This window comes from Tupaia chinensis, unplaced genomic scaffold (assembly GCF_000334495.1).
Source record: "Tupaia chinensis unplaced genomic scaffold, TupChi_1.0 Scaffold000135_1, whole genome shotgun sequence".
NCBI classification, from domain to species: Eukaryota; Metazoa; Chordata; class Mammalia; order Scandentia; family Tupaiidae; genus Tupaia; species Tupaia belangeri.
Genome location: NW_006159604.1, coordinates 441,827 through 459,782, shown reverse-complemented (window position 1 = coordinate 459,782; position 17,956 = coordinate 441,827). Strand labels below are relative to the sequence as shown.

The following is a 17,956-nucleotide window of genomic DNA, read 5'->3' as shown; positions in this document are numbered from 1 at the left end:
TAAAAAAACTCACACCGGGCGCGTGTGCGTGCGTGCCCAAGATCCCGAGAGGAGAATGGAGGAGAAGGGATTGCGACGTGACCATCCCCCCTGGGGGGGTGATTTCTCGCTTTCTGTCTCTATGTCTCTCTCTGTCTGTCTGGCGAGCGCACGTGCCCTACAGTGAAAATCTCTCAAAAAAAAAAAAAAACTATTCCATATCACACAGTGTATTCTCAATATTTGCTTAATGAAGAAACTAAGGAAATATATGCCAACACATATTTCCACTTATTCTTTCTTATCTTGAATCCAAAGTTATGAACAATGTCCACAATTCAATGCTTAAAGATAATAAGGAAAAAGCAAACTGTCCAATAACAAATCAAAAGAAAATCTTTCTAGTAATAATCTGATCTTTCTTACCAATCTATTAATATAATCACCATCTATATTCATTTATTCTAATTACATATTTGCTTAAAAAATTAATTGCCAGATCTGAATGACAGAACAAGGCTTCAGAAACTTTCAACTGTCTGAAAAAATGAACAAAAATATATTTAACATAAATACATGTAAATGTCTGTAATTAGACTTAAAACGTTGTGTAAGATATAGAAGACCTAGAATGGTATCAATATATCTGAAAAAGATTTAATTGTTTTGGTTGATGATAAACTCAACATGAATCAACAATGAGATGTAGCAATCAAAAATTAGCGTGATTTTTGGTTACATAATAGAATTTCAGTATCTAGTGCAAGGCAGGATGAAATACTGACTTCATTTCAGGGTACTGCATTTTAATAGGACCATGTGAAAGTAAGAAAACTATACACAAATACAGTATGTTCAGAGGAGAAACACTAATATATCAAAGGTTCTTGATATTGTATTAAATTAATGCTAGTTGAAGGAATTAGTGTCTTAAAGTTTGCATTATTCTTTTGATAAATAAATACATCTCTGTGGTAAGAGGCTCACTTTCTAACAAAAATGGGCTCACCATTTTGTAGGGGTCACTTTGCAAAAAATATATTTCCAACAATCTGTAGATAATTACAAAACAAACAAACAAAAACTTCGTAGTGCTGAGATTAGAAAAAGCTATTAAGAGCCTAGTAACCCCAGCTATCAAGTAAATTAGACATGGGAATCTTTAATATGACTATAATAAATCTATCTTCCAGTGACAATTATAAAGCTTTCTCAGTTCAGATGAATGGTTCCCAAGCTTTTTGCACACTGACATCACCTGGCTCCCACCTTCAGATATTCTGATTTAATCCATGGGTTATAACCTGGGCATTAGAACTTTAAAAATAATTCTCCATATGGGGACCAGCGGTTGGCATAATGGCTATGTCGCTGGACTCCCATGTAGCATACTGCAGTTCAAGTCCCGGAGTTAGTGGCTTAAACTCACTCCGGGCGTGTGTGTGTGCATGCCCAAGATCCCAAGAGGAGAACAGAGAAGGGACTGTGGCATGGCTATCCCTCCTGGGGGGTGATTTCTCACTTTCTGTCTCTCTCTGTCTTTATGGCGAGCACACGCACCTTATAGCAAAAACCTCTACAAAAAAATTGAAAAATTTCTCCATATGATTCTAATGTGCATCAGTGTTTGGGAATCAGTGCTTTATATTATTATTATTACTTGCAATATATTTACAATAATTGTATCTATGTTTATTATACTCCTTTTGAAACAAGAATATAGAGCAACTCTTTATAGTGTACTTGATTTTATAAAGCTCATTTTATAGATGAATCTCTTTGTAAATTTAGCATTTACGAAGATGATTTTCCCAAGTTCACATTTCTAGTAAGTACCAGATTTGGGACTAAAATCAAGTATAATTAATTTGATAACATGCTATGCATACCATGTTATACACTGTATTAAGGTAGTAACAATGTTATAAGAATGTTATTGAAAACTTGTCTGGAAATCATATCTTAGTATACTGAATGATATTTTAAATGCATCTGGGAACTTCTTATTTATAACAACTCTGTTGTGAATACACATTCATCTTCTACATTACTCTCGGGAACATAGTTTACCTACAGTAGCTCTAGTAAAGGAACCTTCAGGATTTAATAGACTGTAAACTCAAAATAATTTGGTTAATGTAATGCAAACAACACAACAACTAATGTGATTAATGTTAGGATGCATAAATAAAAATGATATCTAGACAAGGGAAAGTGATTATTTGGGTTCTTTTGTGGTCAGAATATGAGAAAATATTGTGTACACTCATGGCTCTGCCATCTTTTTTTTCTTTTTCTTTTTTTCTGCTATAGGGTTTATGCATTCACCAGAGAGAGAGAGAGACAGAGACAGAAAGTGAGAAATCAGAAAATGCCACCAGTGGGAATGACCATATTGCAATCCCATTTCCTCCTCTCTCCTCTCAGAATTTTGAGCATGCATGCACACACATATACCCAGCATGTTTTTCAAGCCTCCAGGTCTGGGACTCAAGCCACAGTCAGCTATGTGGGATATAACCTTCTTGATCACCATGTCACTTGATCAGCCTTGTAACATCATTTCTTATAAAGTTGATTTATTTATTTCTTCCATGAGAGAGCGGGGTAGACAGAGAGAGATAAAGATAGACAGAGTTAGAGAGACAGATAGACAAGAATTCTTAACAGGATTTCCATGCTGAAATCCATCTCCAATCTCAGACAACACAGATCCTATGTGCCTGGTTGCCTGTCATACTCAGAGGTCCCCCATACTCAGAATGTGAAACCAAGTCCTTACCCTCATATGGATCTAGTTGCACTACCACTATTTCACTGCCTGATACCACTACCATTCTTTTTATCAGAATAATAAGGTTTTGCAGGTTCACAATACCATATCTAAAAGAATTAAGGCCAGATATGTTTTTTAAAGATTTATTACTTATTATTTGTAGTTTTTAAATTTATTTTTATTTATTTTATACATTTAATCACTATACATCTCTTAGTTTGTAAACTGAATTTACTCAATATGAATATACTTCACATCAGTCCAATTGAGGATACAAAACAGGTTATCATCAACAGATAATGAGTATAAGGAAGGAAATTAAGCCAGATTTTTTTTTTTCGGGAGAGATTTTTGCTATAAAGTGTGTGCGCTTGCTGGAGAGACAGAGAGAGATAGAAAGATGGAAATCACCCCCGTGAGGGGATGGTCACACTGCAATTCTTTCTCCTCCAGTCTCCTTTTGGGATTTCGGGCATGCATGCACATACCCAGCATCAGTTCAAAGTCGCTAGGTCTGGGGCTCGAACCACAGTTGACTATTTGGGAGTCCAGTGACATAACCATTATGCCATCTACTGGTCCCAAGGTCAGATATGTTTTAAAAATTCCAATTTTCCCAGGATTTAGGAAAAAAAATACAGTGCCAGATACTGTGTATTATGTAGCACACCCAGTGGGAACTTAGACAATGTCCTCTAATCAAACACATCACTATTTCTTGAACCAAAATTATGAGTATATTTACTATATTGCAATAATATTTATTGCATATACAGGTTTATATCAGTTCAGATTTTGTTGCCAGATTATTCAAGCTAAGTCAGGTTTAATGGTCAAACTATATAAAAAGCTAGACTGTTGGATCTCAAAGTGTTTTCTTTTATTATTTCTAAATTACATATAAGACATCACATAAGTTTGCATGTCCTAGGTGATAGTTATAAAATATAAAAGGGTACAAAAGTAAAAAAAAAAAAAATCTCCTTATCCCTCATCCAAGTTTCAGAGCTATAACTACTTTTAACTCTTCTCTTTGTGGGTTTCTTCTTGTTGGTTATTGCCATAACTCAAAATATTCCACTTGTCTCTGTCTTGATTTATAAAATTTTAAGATAATTTAATACATTTCTGTCAATGTATAGTGGATTTTTACTACCCATTTCCTTTCTATTAACCCATTGCCACCACTCAAAAAAAAAAAAAGCCCTACTAGTTGCTTTTTTACTTGAGATATAATTATAATTGTGCATAATTAAACTTTTTTTCTTAACATTTTCATTTTGGATGATATCTTTATTTTCTTCTTTATATAAAATGAAACACTGGGTCTCATACTTTTTAAAAGGAATAATCATATGTATAGTAAGGGACATAAAACAACCTCATAAAGAAGCATAGAGCCTTGAGAAGAAGAAACTCAAGAGAAATATGGAAGTTTTCCCCAAATACTAGAAGGGCTGTCATGAAGATGAAAGAAGTAACTGTTCTGTGTCCTCAAAAGGGTAGGACTGGGTAGGATGGAAACTACGTAACAAATTTTGAATCAGTATAAGCAATATTTTACAAGGATCAGCAATGGTTATCCAAGAAAAATATAGTTTCAATAGGTAGTGAGTGCCTTATCACTAAAGATGTTTATAAAGGACTAGTCCCCATGACTCCTTGGTAGTCTGTCAGTGGGAGAACCTTGTCGCTGCTCCCTTGCTTTCCTCACTCTCCTTTTTCAGCATTGCAGAGCTCTATAAGTCTCCATCATATGTGAGCGCATCTCCATCTATATTAGTCTGGCTGGTATCCAGATCAATAGTGCCTGTTGGGAGCTCTAATATTGCCTGGAACACGGCTTCCAACCTGATGGCCAGAAGTCAAGTGGCAAGACCACTGGGGAAGGATAAAACTCCTTCAACACCTTATTCAGTGAGACTGACACTGACAAGCCTATGCCCAGGGCAATATTTATAGACCTGGAACCCACAGTCATTGATGAAGTTCACATTGGCAACTACCACCACCTTTTTCACTCTAAGTAGCTCATCACAAGCAATGAAGATGCTGCCAATAACTAGGTCCATGGGCAATAGACCACTGACAAGGAGATCATTGACCTCGTTTTGGACTGAATTCACAAGATGGCTGATCAGTGCACAGGTCGGCAGGGTTTCTTGGTTTTCCACAGCTTTGGGGGGGTAATTGGTTCTGTGTTTACCTTCTTACTGATGGAATGGCTCTTGGTGGATTATGGCAAGAAGTCCAAGCTTAATTCTCTATCTATCCAGTCCTCAGATTTTCACAGCTGTAGTTGAGCACTACAATGCTTTCCTCACCACCAACACCACCCTGGAACACTCTGACTGTGACTTCATGGTAGACAATGAGGCCAGCTATGACATCTGTCATAGAAACCTTGACATTTAACTCCCAACCAATACTAATCTTAACTGCCTTATAAATCAGATTGTGTCCTCCATCACTGCTTCCTTCTGATTTGATGGAGCTCTAAATTTTAGTATATGTGCTGCCAAAGCGAGCACAATGGAACTCTGAATTTTGATCTGACAAAATTCCAGACCTACCTGATACCTTATCTGCTCATCCACTTCCCTCTGACCACATCCACTTCCCTCTGACCACATACGTTCCCATCATCTCTGCTGAGAAAGTCCACCATGAACAACTTACTGTAGCAGAGATCATCAATACTTGCTTTGAGCCTGCCAACAAGATGGTGAAATACAGCCCTGATCATGGTAAATACATGGCTTGCTGCTTGTTGTACTGTGGCAATGTGGTTCTCAAAGATGTCAAGAACAAGAGCACTATCCAGTTTGTGGGTTGGTGCCCCACTGGCTTCAAGGTCAGCATTAATTACCAGCCTTCCACTGTGGTGTCCGGTGGAGACCTGGCCAATGTGCAGTGAACTGTGTGCATGCTGAGCCACACCACAGCCATTGCTGATGCCTGGGCTCTCCTGGACTACAAGTTTGACCTGATGTATGCCAAGCATGCTTTTGTTCACTGATACATGTGTAAGGAGATGGAGGAAAGAGAGTTTTCTGAAGCCTTAGAAGACATGGCTGCCCTTAAGGATTATGAGAAGATTGGAGCAGACAGTGCTAGGGAGAGGATGAGAGCGAAAAATATTGACCTGTCGATGCAGTTTACACTCCCTTGTCTTGGGACTGTCTTATTTTTGTTCTATGAAACTGTCCATTGTGGTCCTAAACTGTCAATAAAAGTGATGTTTCCATAAAAGAAAAAGATGTTTATACAGAAACTTGGTAACCTCTTGACAAGGAAGTTATTGAGAAATTCAGAGATCAATTGGGTAGCATGAACTAGATGACATTGATGGTCCTTTCCCACTCTGAATGGCTATGATACAGCTATTGTTTGGTCTCTAGAATCTCTCACAGTTAAAAAGTCTATAATATCATGGCAATAGTTTCAATAGCACTATGACCAAAACAGATTAGTCAGTTTTTCAGTAAACTAAGGAGCTGTCATATACTGAATCATAACCTTAAATTAGGAATTCTGTTCTTTTCTTCCAAGAACTCTTACCAGATTCTTCTTAAAGTCACTTTTGTCCCTTGGTACAACTAGCTCTTTGGGGACACCAAAAGTATGTGGCAAAATATTGCTGTTATAAAGCATACTCAGGAAAACAGAAATGAGAACAACAAATCAGGAGAGAGTGGTTATGTCTGAGGATTAGAGCCTTAGATGTGTGGGGCAGATAGGTAGGTAGTTAAGACCTCAAGAACATTAAAGGAACCTTCATTTTTTTCTAGTATTTTGCCTATTAGATAAATTGGTTCCAAATTTAAACCATAAGCATCCAATTTATTCTTTTGCATTCTTGGTGAGAAGACAGCTACTTACTTACTGCTGCAGGTAAGTGTGCAGGGAATATCCTTTTACATACTTATGTTTGGAAACTGCAGAGGTGTTTGGGCCAGCAAACAGTATAGTGGTTACATCACTGGACTCCCACATGGCCTACTGTTGCTCAAGTCCTGGACATAATAACTTGAAATTTACAACTAGGCACATGTGCATTCCTACCCAAGATGCCAGAAGGAGAATGGAGGAGAAGGGATTGCTTCATGGCCATCCCATTGGGAGATGATTTCACAATTTCCCTCTCACTGTCTCTGTCTCTTTCTCTCTCCCTGGCAAGTGCACATACCCTAAGGCAAAAATGTCTAAAACAAAAACAAAACAAAACAAAACAACAACAAAAAAAGAAAGTTGCAGAGGTGGATGAAGATATCCCAGGAACATTTGTTAATAAAGGGAAGTTAAAAGTGGAGGAATACCTTAACATTTATTGTCTTACCACTTTCATCCATGAATTATTCTTTATTTCCTTTTTATATTTTCACTTATGCATTTTAAACAAAGTTCACATAAGCCTGAAATCTTTATGAAATAGCAAAAGGTGTTTGTCCTATTGTTTTATTTTGAAGGTATTTCTATGATAAAGTTCAAGAGAAATTATTCTTTTGCATATTCTTGCCTCATCTTTTCAGATTTTGTTATTATAGAATCATAGGAGGTAACATTTCCCACTGAATGACTGGCTTACCCATGTTGTGCACTCATGCAAATCCTCCTGATTTGCCATGAATACAAATATATGTGTACTCTCAATTCGTGAGTAAAAGTTAAATGAGTACAGTGAAATTTTTTAAAGAAAAATTTTAATAGTGACAATGAAATAGCATACTCTTCGGCAAGCCTGGAGAAAATTCAAAACAATTCTCTTGTTTTTTGGTATCTTTTTGAGAAACCAGCATGTTTTATTCTTTTTTAAATAGTGAGTGACATTTAAAATTCCCCAACGTAAGTATCAACACACACATATATGTGCTTATGCACAATTCTGTTCATTTCAACATTTCTCCACCTACAGACTTTAACAAAAATTATTCATTTAACTTAATTAATTTATTTATTAATTTTTAATTTGACCAGAGAGAGGGAGAAAAACGGGAAGTGAGAAAGTAAGCCACAAAGCCTGGGACTCAAACTGTGATAGATCATGTGGGAGGCCAGCACCTTAACCACTATGCCACCAGCTTCCACCAATCCCTCACCTACAGACTTTGATCCAAGAAGCAAATATACAATAAATCCATTTATTTATGGACACAATGGCAACTATAAACTGGTTGGAGCTGATCTTGACAAATACAACTAAGTTGAGCAAGAAAGAACCTGCTTATGATAATTGATTGAGTAATAAGATGAACCTATTTAGTCTAGAAAAATAAAAACTGGGAGAGTTGAGCAGAGAATAGTTTCAAATTCATAAATGAGATGAGAAGAATGATTTTTTTAAAGAGGTTTTTGCTATAGGGCACATGCACTCACCAGAAAGACAGAGAGAGACAAAAAGCGCGAAATCACCCACCAGAGGGGATGGACATGCCGCAATCCCTTCTCCTCCATTCTCCTCTCGGGATCTTGGGCACACACGCACATGTGCCTGGCATGAGTTTAAGCCATCGGCTCCGGGACTCAAATCGTGGTCGACTACATGGGAGTCCAGCGACATAGCCATTACGCTAACTGCTGGTCCCAATAGAATGATCTTTTTTGAAAGTTCATTTGCTTATTTCTTCCATGAGTGAGAGTAACAGAGAGAGATAGAGAGAGATGAAGAGGAAGAGAAAGCACATCTGGCAGGGTTTGAGGTCACAATCCACCCCCAGCCTTTAGCCAGCCCCAGATCATGGACATGTATGCACTCTGCATATTCAGGGAGGTCTCTGAACTTTATTTAGGAACTTTCCTACAGGAATTGCCTTGCAGAGCATTGTGTTCTCCTGTTGTGTCATAGTCTGTTACCAAGATAATGTGTTTGATTAGTAAGCTCTATAATATAAAACTAGAGCAGAGATACACAAACCTGAATAAGAAATTTGAGCACTCTAAGACTGTCATCAAGAAAAGCAATTTTGTATCACATAACAATGAAAGAGTAAATTAACAAAATTTTCTATTTTAAGAGACTGTATCATCCTAAATTTCAAAATTTATTTTAGTTATGCCAAAGATAACAGTCACAATAATGTGTAAACTACTCACATGATGTATAAGCCAAGTTTCCATTAAATACAATTGTCCTAGTCCATGATGTGTTGCATAACAGAGGACCTGACATCGAATAAATTATAACTGAAATTTATTTCTTACAGTTCTGGTGTCTGAGAAGTCCAAAATCAAAGCACCAGCAGTTTTGGTGCCTGGCAAGGGCCAACAAGTATCCACTTCCAAGATGCTACCATAAATGCTGCACCCTCCAGAATGGAAAAACACTGTTTTTCATATGGCAGAAGAGTCAAGATAGAGTGAAAGAGGGTCAAATTTGCCCTGTTATATTCTCCCCTTTCATATCTATTAATGAGGGTAGAGACCTCATGGCTTACTTATTCCTTAAAGATTCCACCTCTTGATACTGCTACAATGACAGTTGAATTTAAACATGAGTTTTGCAGAGGACAGCATACAAAACCATAGCAGCAATTATCTTTTTTTTTTCTTCTTGGAGAGGTTTTTCCTGTAGGGCACATGCCCTCGCCAGAAAGACAGGGAGAGACAGAGAGATAGAAAGTGAGAAATCACCCCCCAGGGGGATGGCCATGCCGCAACCCCTTCTCCTCCATTCTCCTCTCGGGATCTTGGGCACGCACGCACACACGCCCGGCGTGAGTTTAAGCCACCGGGTCTGGGACTCGAACAGCAGTCGGCTACATGGGGGTTCAGTGACATAGCCATTACACTAACTGCTGGTCCCAGCAGCAATAATCTTGAGGGTAAAAATATTTACCCTCAAGAAGTTCTCATATTTTTGTGTGTTATTTGTTCCATTTATTGCTATAACTTTAACAACTGAAATCCCAAGCTGACTTGAAGATATGTAATGGTTATTATTAACAAAGTGTTAGCCAATTATATATATGATCACATCTTAGAACGCCCTGTTGTCACATAAATTTTCCCAAATTTCTTGTAGAAAATTAGTCCCTTTGTGAGCAAACATTTGAGCAAATATGAAGAAATCAATGAGTTAAAAGACAGAAAATGAGAATTCTGGCTTAGAGAGTGATGAAATTTATGAATCAATCACATTGAGACTACTTTTTCTTTTCTTTTCTTCTCTTAGTTTTTCCCAAAGGAGTGTGCACTTGCAGGAGACTGAGAGTGAAAGTGAGAAATCACTACACATGTGGGATGGCCACACTGCAGTCTTTTCTACTCCATTCTCTTCCTAAGATGTTGGGTACACATGCAGATGCGTCTGGCAGGATTTTTTCACCAGAACTGGATCTTGAAACGCCATCAGCCATGTGGGAGTACAGCACCTTAACCACCACACCACCTGCTGGCCCCACAATGGGACTATTTTTAATCTCTGTACAGCATAACCCTGGGAAAGAATCACCTAATCGAAGATCTTTGACAATTTTTACTTAAGCAAATATGAACAGAGACTTCTGATCATCATGGAAGTATTCATAGAGACTGAGTGTTAACTAAATCTCTGCATTTAAGAAGACAGGCTATAATGGGGACCAGCAGTTAGTGTAATGGCTATGTCACTGGACTCCCACGTAGTCGACCGCGGTTCGCATCCCAGACCCAGTGGCTTAAAACTCACGCCGGGCGCGTGTGTGTGCGTGCCCAAGATCCCCGAGAGGAGAACAGAGGAGAAGGGATTGGGGCGTGGCCACCCCCCCTGGGGGTGATTTCTCGCTTTCTGTCTCTCTGTCTCTCTCTGTCTGTCTGGCGAGCGCACGCGCCCTATACCAAAAACCTCTCAAAAAAAATAAATAAATAAAAAAGAAGACAGACTATAATGGAGGCTTATAAAAAGAAAACAACAACAACAACAGAACATGGATTGTCCCAAGCATGTACTTGTTCCTTGTACCCCTTCTGCCATGCTCAAACTGAACTATGTTACTAAGTACACTTCTTCGTAATAGTTAGGGTGTGAAAAGAAAGATGCTTCCATACAAACACCTTACCTCTACATAGAATTAACCTGGGGGAACTTCACAAAATTCTTTTGTGCTTCAGATGACCCCACAAGGTCCAGCTACAGTCTCTTTCAGAAATAAGTAGATAATCTTATCTCATAAAAGATAAAGCTGGAATACCACATGGTTTTCCCCAAGACAGTGGGCTCTGCCTACCTAAATCTAATAAGCTTAACGGGATACTTCCCTCACTCTCCTCTGGCTTCTTTTTGAATGCCAGCTCTTTGCACTCATAAAATCACTGGTTCCTGCAAACACAAATGCTTTCCTCGTACATGGGCTTGAAAGACATATGTGTTACACAAGCCCCCAACATAGGCCTTGTCATAGGATCACTTTCATAGTCTCCAGTGGGTTCTCAATACTAATTTTTGTTTGTTAATAGAGATAATAACTGCTAGGGAAAGATGGTGTAGAGGTAGGAAGATAGAGATAGAAGAGGAATATAGCGTTCACTATATATTGTCCAGGGCCATATTGAGATTCAGATTGACTAATGACAGAAAGCTCTCCAGGCACCAGTAAGTCAGCTGACAAGCTGGCAATCATTTCCACAGCCTCATTGAGCCTGTCTTTAAATAAAGTATTCCTTAAACCTCGCACCACTTCCTCTCATGTCAATTGCAGCAAGATAAATGTTACATTAGGTCTCATCACATACTTTCAATTAACGAGGCTTTGGAGCATGTTGGTATAATTTGAATGCAGGCATTTCTTTCTTTCTTTTTTTTTTCAGTTGGGAAAATAATAAAGCTTGTTTCTTTGGTGCCTAATGAACAGGCTGACTCATTAACCAGGTGAATAAAGAGAATATGGATGTGCCCCATCCCCTCCATCTTTTTCATTTGAATGTGCCTTATTGCAGGGAGCAATTCTGCCACTGACAGCACATTTCCCATCCCTCCTGCCTGAGTCACCCAACCGACAAAGAGAAAGTTTGCCAAGTCACAGTTAGTATCTATACCATTAGTTCATCCCTCACCTGGATTTTGGCTATCCATGACATCAAAAGAAGGTTACAAAAAGGTCACTAAAAGAAAAAAAAAAAGGAAATTGAACTCACAAAAAGGAGCTAAGGATAAAAAAATTTCACTGCTGAACAAAGTTCCTTTAGGTCCTAGATGGCACAGGGTTTTCAGAGTATTTTGCTTGGAAGGTCAGAAAAGAATTATATATTTAACTAAATCTCTGAAGGCTGTAATAATAGGGAATGGTCTTTTGTGGACGTAGCAGGCAAATTCTGAACAATGTGATATTTAAGGGACACTCTAGAGGCCCACTGTCCTCACCTCCTTAACCACTGATAGCACAATATCCCTTCCTCCTGACAGAGATGATATCATATGGAGAGAACTCTCAGTGAAGCAACATATTAGCTTGGATTTTGTCAAAGGTGGTCATGCTGCCTCTTTCATTTTTCACTGCAAACCTTCCTGCAAAGAAGTAAGTTGTGCCTACAAGTGGAAGTGAGATAGAAAAATCATTAGAGAATCTCCAAAAGAGACTAAAGGTAAGAGAATATATTTGTCAACATTCCTTTAAACCAGCTGAACAAGGCCTTTTTTTATTTTCTTATTTTATACATTTAATCACTATACATCATCACGGTTCGCAAAATAAATTTTCCCAGCATGAACACACTATACACCAGTCTAGTCAAAGACATTATTATACACATTATCAACAGACAATATTCCATTTTTGTGTCCCTTAAATGTTTTGCTTCTTTCTTTTTCTCCTTGATTCCCCTCCTTTCACCCTCCCCCATAACCCACCTCCTCCCACACTGTCTCAAGCATACGCAATTGTTTTCTATGATTTTATATCTTCTAGTCTTTTCGTTTCTGCCACAGAGTGCAGACATTTACTTTATATTAAATGAGGGTATTAAATGTCTCTTTTTCATAGTCTGGCTTGCTTCCCTTAACAGCAAATCTTCCATATTCATTCACTTTCTATCAAATGCCAGGGTCTTGTTGTTTTTTATACCTGAGTAGCATTCCACATTGTATATGTGCCACAATTTTTCAGCCTATTCATCTGGTCATGGACACTTGAGTTGATCCCATATCTTAGCAATCATGAATAATGCCACAGTAAACATGGACATGCAAGTATTTTTCTGACTGAGCATGTTCCTGTCCTTTGCAGAAGATACCTAGGAGTGGAGTTGCTGGATCACATGATAGTTCTATTTGTAGGTCTTTGAGGAACCTCCATATTGTTCTCCACAGTGACTGTACTGATATACATTTTCCGCGACAGTGTAGAAGAATTGACTCTGGCATTTTTATAGCCCATACCATTTAGAGGGATTAAGAACCTATCTGCATATAGATATCCAGATTTGAAAAATCATTCCTTTTAACACATGTATTGAAGTCTCAGAAATTACCCAAGTACTGTCTTTCCATAGCTTAAAATTGGAAGATGGTGTCAACAAGTAGTGTGATGGTTAAGGTAGCTGGATCCCACATGGATGGCCATATAGTTTGAGTGCTGACCAGGAAGCTTAAAAAACACACCAGATCTGTGAGTATGTATGTCCAAAATCCTGAAAGGAGGGAGAAGTAGAGGAGAAGGACTTGTGACAACCATTCCCCTAATGGATGCTTTCTCACTTTCTCTCTGTGTCTGTCTTTCTCTGGCAAGCATATGTATACTTCGGCAATGTTTTTTAAATTGGAAAATGCAGAAACAGTCTTCATATTTACTTTTGAGCCTAATATTTCTTCAGGCATATTGATAGAATTTTTGGTTTGAGTAATTTTTTTTTTAATTTCCCAGAAGTTATGTGCATTTGCCAGAGAAACAGAGAAAGTGAGAAAGCACCCCCATGGGACACAGTCATACTGCACTCCTATCTCCTCTATTTCTCTCCCTTTTTAGGATTTTGATTACACAGACCCAGTGTGTTTTTCAAACCACCAGGTCTGGATCTAGGACTACACAATTGGCGATGTGAAATCCAGCAGTCTTAACCACCATGCCACCCCTGGCCCAGGCCTGAGTAATTTTAAAGGCACAGGCGTGCTAAGGTCAGGCATTAGGAAATCAAAGTCAAGTAGAAGGCAAAGCTAGCAACATAATTTGTGAGTCCTGATGCAAAATTAAAGTGTAGGGACCCTGTTAAAAAATTAGAATTTGGGGCCAGCCAGTGGCATGGTGGTTAAGGTGCTGGATTTCCATGGGCCCTGGACTCAGCAGCTTGAAAATCACACCAGGTATGAATGTGTGCGAACAATACCAAGAGGAGAATGTAGGAATAGGAATTGTTGTGTGGCCATTCCCCCAGAGGGTGATTTCTCACTTTCTCTCTTTCTATTTCTCTGTCTCTCTTTGCAGAGCATATGTACCCAATGGTAGAAACCTGAAAAAGAAAAGAAAGAAAAGAATTTCAAGACAGTGACAATAGAACATTAAGTTGATGTTGAGAGTGTTCTGAGCACAGGTACCTACCTACAGGACAGCACAGGACTCATGTCAATAAAGCAGGTTCTGGTTTGAAAATAGGTGTTTTTAAAGGAGAATCCTGACCCAGCCTCACTGATATAGACAGTAGCATACTGAACTATGGTGCTAGAAGTCACACGGCTGACTGTAGGTTTAGATCTCCATCCAGGTTGACCTGAAACTCCCAGGTACCCATATATGTGCCTAAAATCCCAATGAGATGAGCTATATGGCTAAGGAAGGGGCTTACAACATAATGACACACTGTCCAACATGCTTCTTTCATTCATTCTCTCACACACATATGCACATACTATGTGTCATGAATAAAGAGGTGTCTCTGATCAGACAACATATCAGGCCTGTACTTGTCCTCAGACCATCTATATAAAGTTATTTATAGTATGGAAGAGCCCAGGAAAGAAGCAAATTGTGAAAAAAAAATGTGCTGTTGTCATTGTAGTTGGATTTTAAATTTTTGTTGTTCTTAATTCCTTAAACTGGATATTCTGAAGAGGGTGGTAAGAAGATCAAATATTTTTGAGAGGTATAAGTTTTAAGTCAGTACTTGGCCCACAAACTCCCAAATAAGAGGAAGAAAGCTTAATTTTTGTGTACCTTTAGGTTTAATCACTATACTGCATTAGTAATCCTAAATTCAACTATAGTTAAACTGCAATGCTCAAATAATTTATGATCTTCCTGTGGCACACTGAATAATTCATATCATTGTTTCTGTCAGAGAAAAAAATGACTTTCTCTCTTTCTATTTCTCTGTCTCTCTTTGCAGAGCATATGTACCCAATGGTAGAAACCTGAAAAAGAAAAGAAAGAAAAGAATTTCAAGACAGTGACAATAGAACATTAAGTTGATGTTGAGAGTGTTCTGAGCACAGGTACCTACCTACAGGACAGCACAGGACTCATGTCAATAAAGCAGGTTCTGGTTTGAAAATAGGTGTTTTTAAAGGAGAATCCTGACCCAGCCTCACTGATATAGACAGTAGCATACTGAACTATGGTGCTAGAAGTCACACGGCTGACTGTAGGTTTAGATCTCCATCCAGGTTGACCTGAAACTCCCAGGTACCCATATATGTGCCTAAAATCCCAATGAGATGAGCTATATGGCTAAGGAAGGGGCTTACAACATAATGACACACTGTCCAACATGCTTCTTTCATTCATTCTCTCACACACATATGCACATACTATGTGTCATGAATAAAGAGGTGTCTCTGATCAGACAACATATCAGGCCTGTACTTGTCCTCAGACCATCTATATAAAGTTATTTATAGTATGGAAGAGCCCAGGAAAGAAGCAAATTGTGAAAAAAAAATGTGCTGTTGTCATTGTAGTTGGATTTTAAATTTTTGTTGTTCTTAATTCCTTAAACTGGATATTCTGAAGAGGGTGGTAAGAAGATCAAATATTTTTGAGAGGTATAAGTTTTAAGTCAGTACTTGGCCCACAAACTCCCAAATAAGAGGAAGAAAGCTTAATTTTTGTGTACCTTTAGGTTTAATCACTATACTGCATTAGTAATCCTAAATTCAACTATAGTTAAACTGCAATGCTCAAATAATTTATGATCTTCCTGTGGCACACTGAATAATTCATATCATTGTTTCTGTCAGAGAAAAAAATGCCTTAAGATACTGAACCTGCAATACTTGTTCCTGTGAAATCTTGATGTAAACAGTAAATAAAGCATTCGGTCATCTTTCCAAGAGAAAGCTCCCTAAACCCAAGTAAAGTTTCAAATGACGTGATTCTCCTGGAAACACATAGGATACTACATTACAGGGGAAAGAGATATGCTGCTTAAAGATCACAGATATGATGCCAGTGGTTCCCATTAACTTTGCTTTTATATCATTATTGAATATGAACCTAGTTTCAAACTCAGACTTGACCTTGGTGAACCATCTTACAGCTCTAATATTAATCATAATAAGGTGTAAGAGAGAGAAGGTAGCTACTCAATATAATTTATCCACTACAAATTCAACCCAGACCTCTTTTCTAAGCTTCAGATTCATTAATCTACCTGCCTATGTAACATCTTCATTGGGATTTTCCCACACAAACCTCAAATTCAATATAAACAATATTAAACTCTCTCCCATTCCAATCCTTACCCTTTCCTTGCATGAGCTTCCAACCTGTTCCATCCAGTTGTGTAAGCTAAGTCCTTAGAAATACTCTTTGTAGACCAAAAATGGATGACAGATCAAGAAATTTCAAGTTTCACTGTGGAGAATAACACATTTATTTCTAAAAGTGGAATAAGTGAAATAAAAAGAGCATCATTCCTGGCTGGAAGAATTATGTTATTTTAATATGTATTTCATTATTAAGGGAAGAGACTAGGATGGTCAAGAAACATCTTGCACTTGTCACATTGTTGGAAGCATAGACAATGTTTTCTCCATCTGAGATAGAATATGTCCAGGGTGGCATTTCCAAAGTACTTATGGCCTAATATGGAGAGCAGTATGAAATATTCTAAATGAGAAGAGTCCAGGAGTTTACATAATAACTCAAACTAAATTCAATGGTTCTTTTGGAAAGTCATGTGACCATCTTGGTTTTCAGTTTCCTTGTCTATAAAAAGACTTTAAAGCTTCTTTTAGCCTATTAAAACAATCTATTGTTTTATTGGAGTTTAAAAATAGTATTAATAGTAACAACTGATAATCAAACAGAACAGCTTTGGTCAGATTACCCATTTGACTCTAACCTCTTAAGAAAGGTCTAAATTGAGTTGCATTATGGGCCTTCCATTTGCCTGATGACTTTCTCTTAAAATGACTTTATGCCCTTTTGGATTTCATTGAAGTAGAGAAATTCCCTGCCTTTAAGTGACTATCACTTCTTTGACTACAGTCAGTGTTAAACTCTTATATTCAAATTCCACGTGAAGCTGAAATTTAAAACACACACACACACACACACACACACACACACACATTCACACAAACCATTGCTTGTTCCGGGACAGAATCCACTGAAAGTATAAAATGTGCCAACTACCTAATGCCTTCTTAGGCTAATGAATGCCTTTCTTAAGAATATGCAATAGAACAATCTCAATATAGAAGCACATATTTTTTTTTCTGAAAATGGAGTCATAAGCAAAAGCAGCATCTTTGTAACATTTGGGGGTGTACATGTGAAGGTCCAAATTTGCAGTGGAGTCCCACAAGTTTGTGGGGAGGCGGAGAAGGAGAGGGAACTAGAAATGAGTTGAGCTACATGTGTGCAATTCAAGATTACAGGAACACAAAACATCAATCGCTCCTAAGAGGAAGCAAATTCTCAAAGACCTGACTTTAACTACCTGTTCTAACTCTGAAATAGTCATCTCCTTGAAAGTATAGTGGGACAATACTCTCTTCCTTACATGACTGATGTGAACATTCATGTTAGGTATTCAGTGAATGTTTCTACTTTCATAAACGTGTTTATTCTTCTAGCATTGAACAAAAGAATCAGAAAGAATTGGACAAAAAGAAGTTTCAGGAATTTGGCACTGACTCTTTCCAGGTTGTATGTTGTCAGAAATAATGATTGACTGGTTAAAAAAATAATTGAAATAATAATAATAATGATTGGGAAAAACAATTAAAAGGTATTGAATGATGAAGTGGGGATGTTAATGTCTCTGTATTGACTGACATGCATGGCATTCCTT

General features: G+C 37.9%; 2 pseudogenes; both read left to right on the top strand.

The window, feature by feature from the left end:
* Positions 1 to 4,217: 4,217 nt before the first annotated feature.
* Positions 4,218 to 5,899, top strand: LOC102493896 (tubulin alpha-1C chain-like; annotated as a pseudogene).
* Positions 5,900 to 6,478: 579 nt separating this feature from the next.
* LOC102493478 (40S ribosomal protein S2-like) overlaps positions 6,479 to 17,956 on the top strand; it is a 73,689-nt pseudogene continuing 62,211 nt past the window's right edge.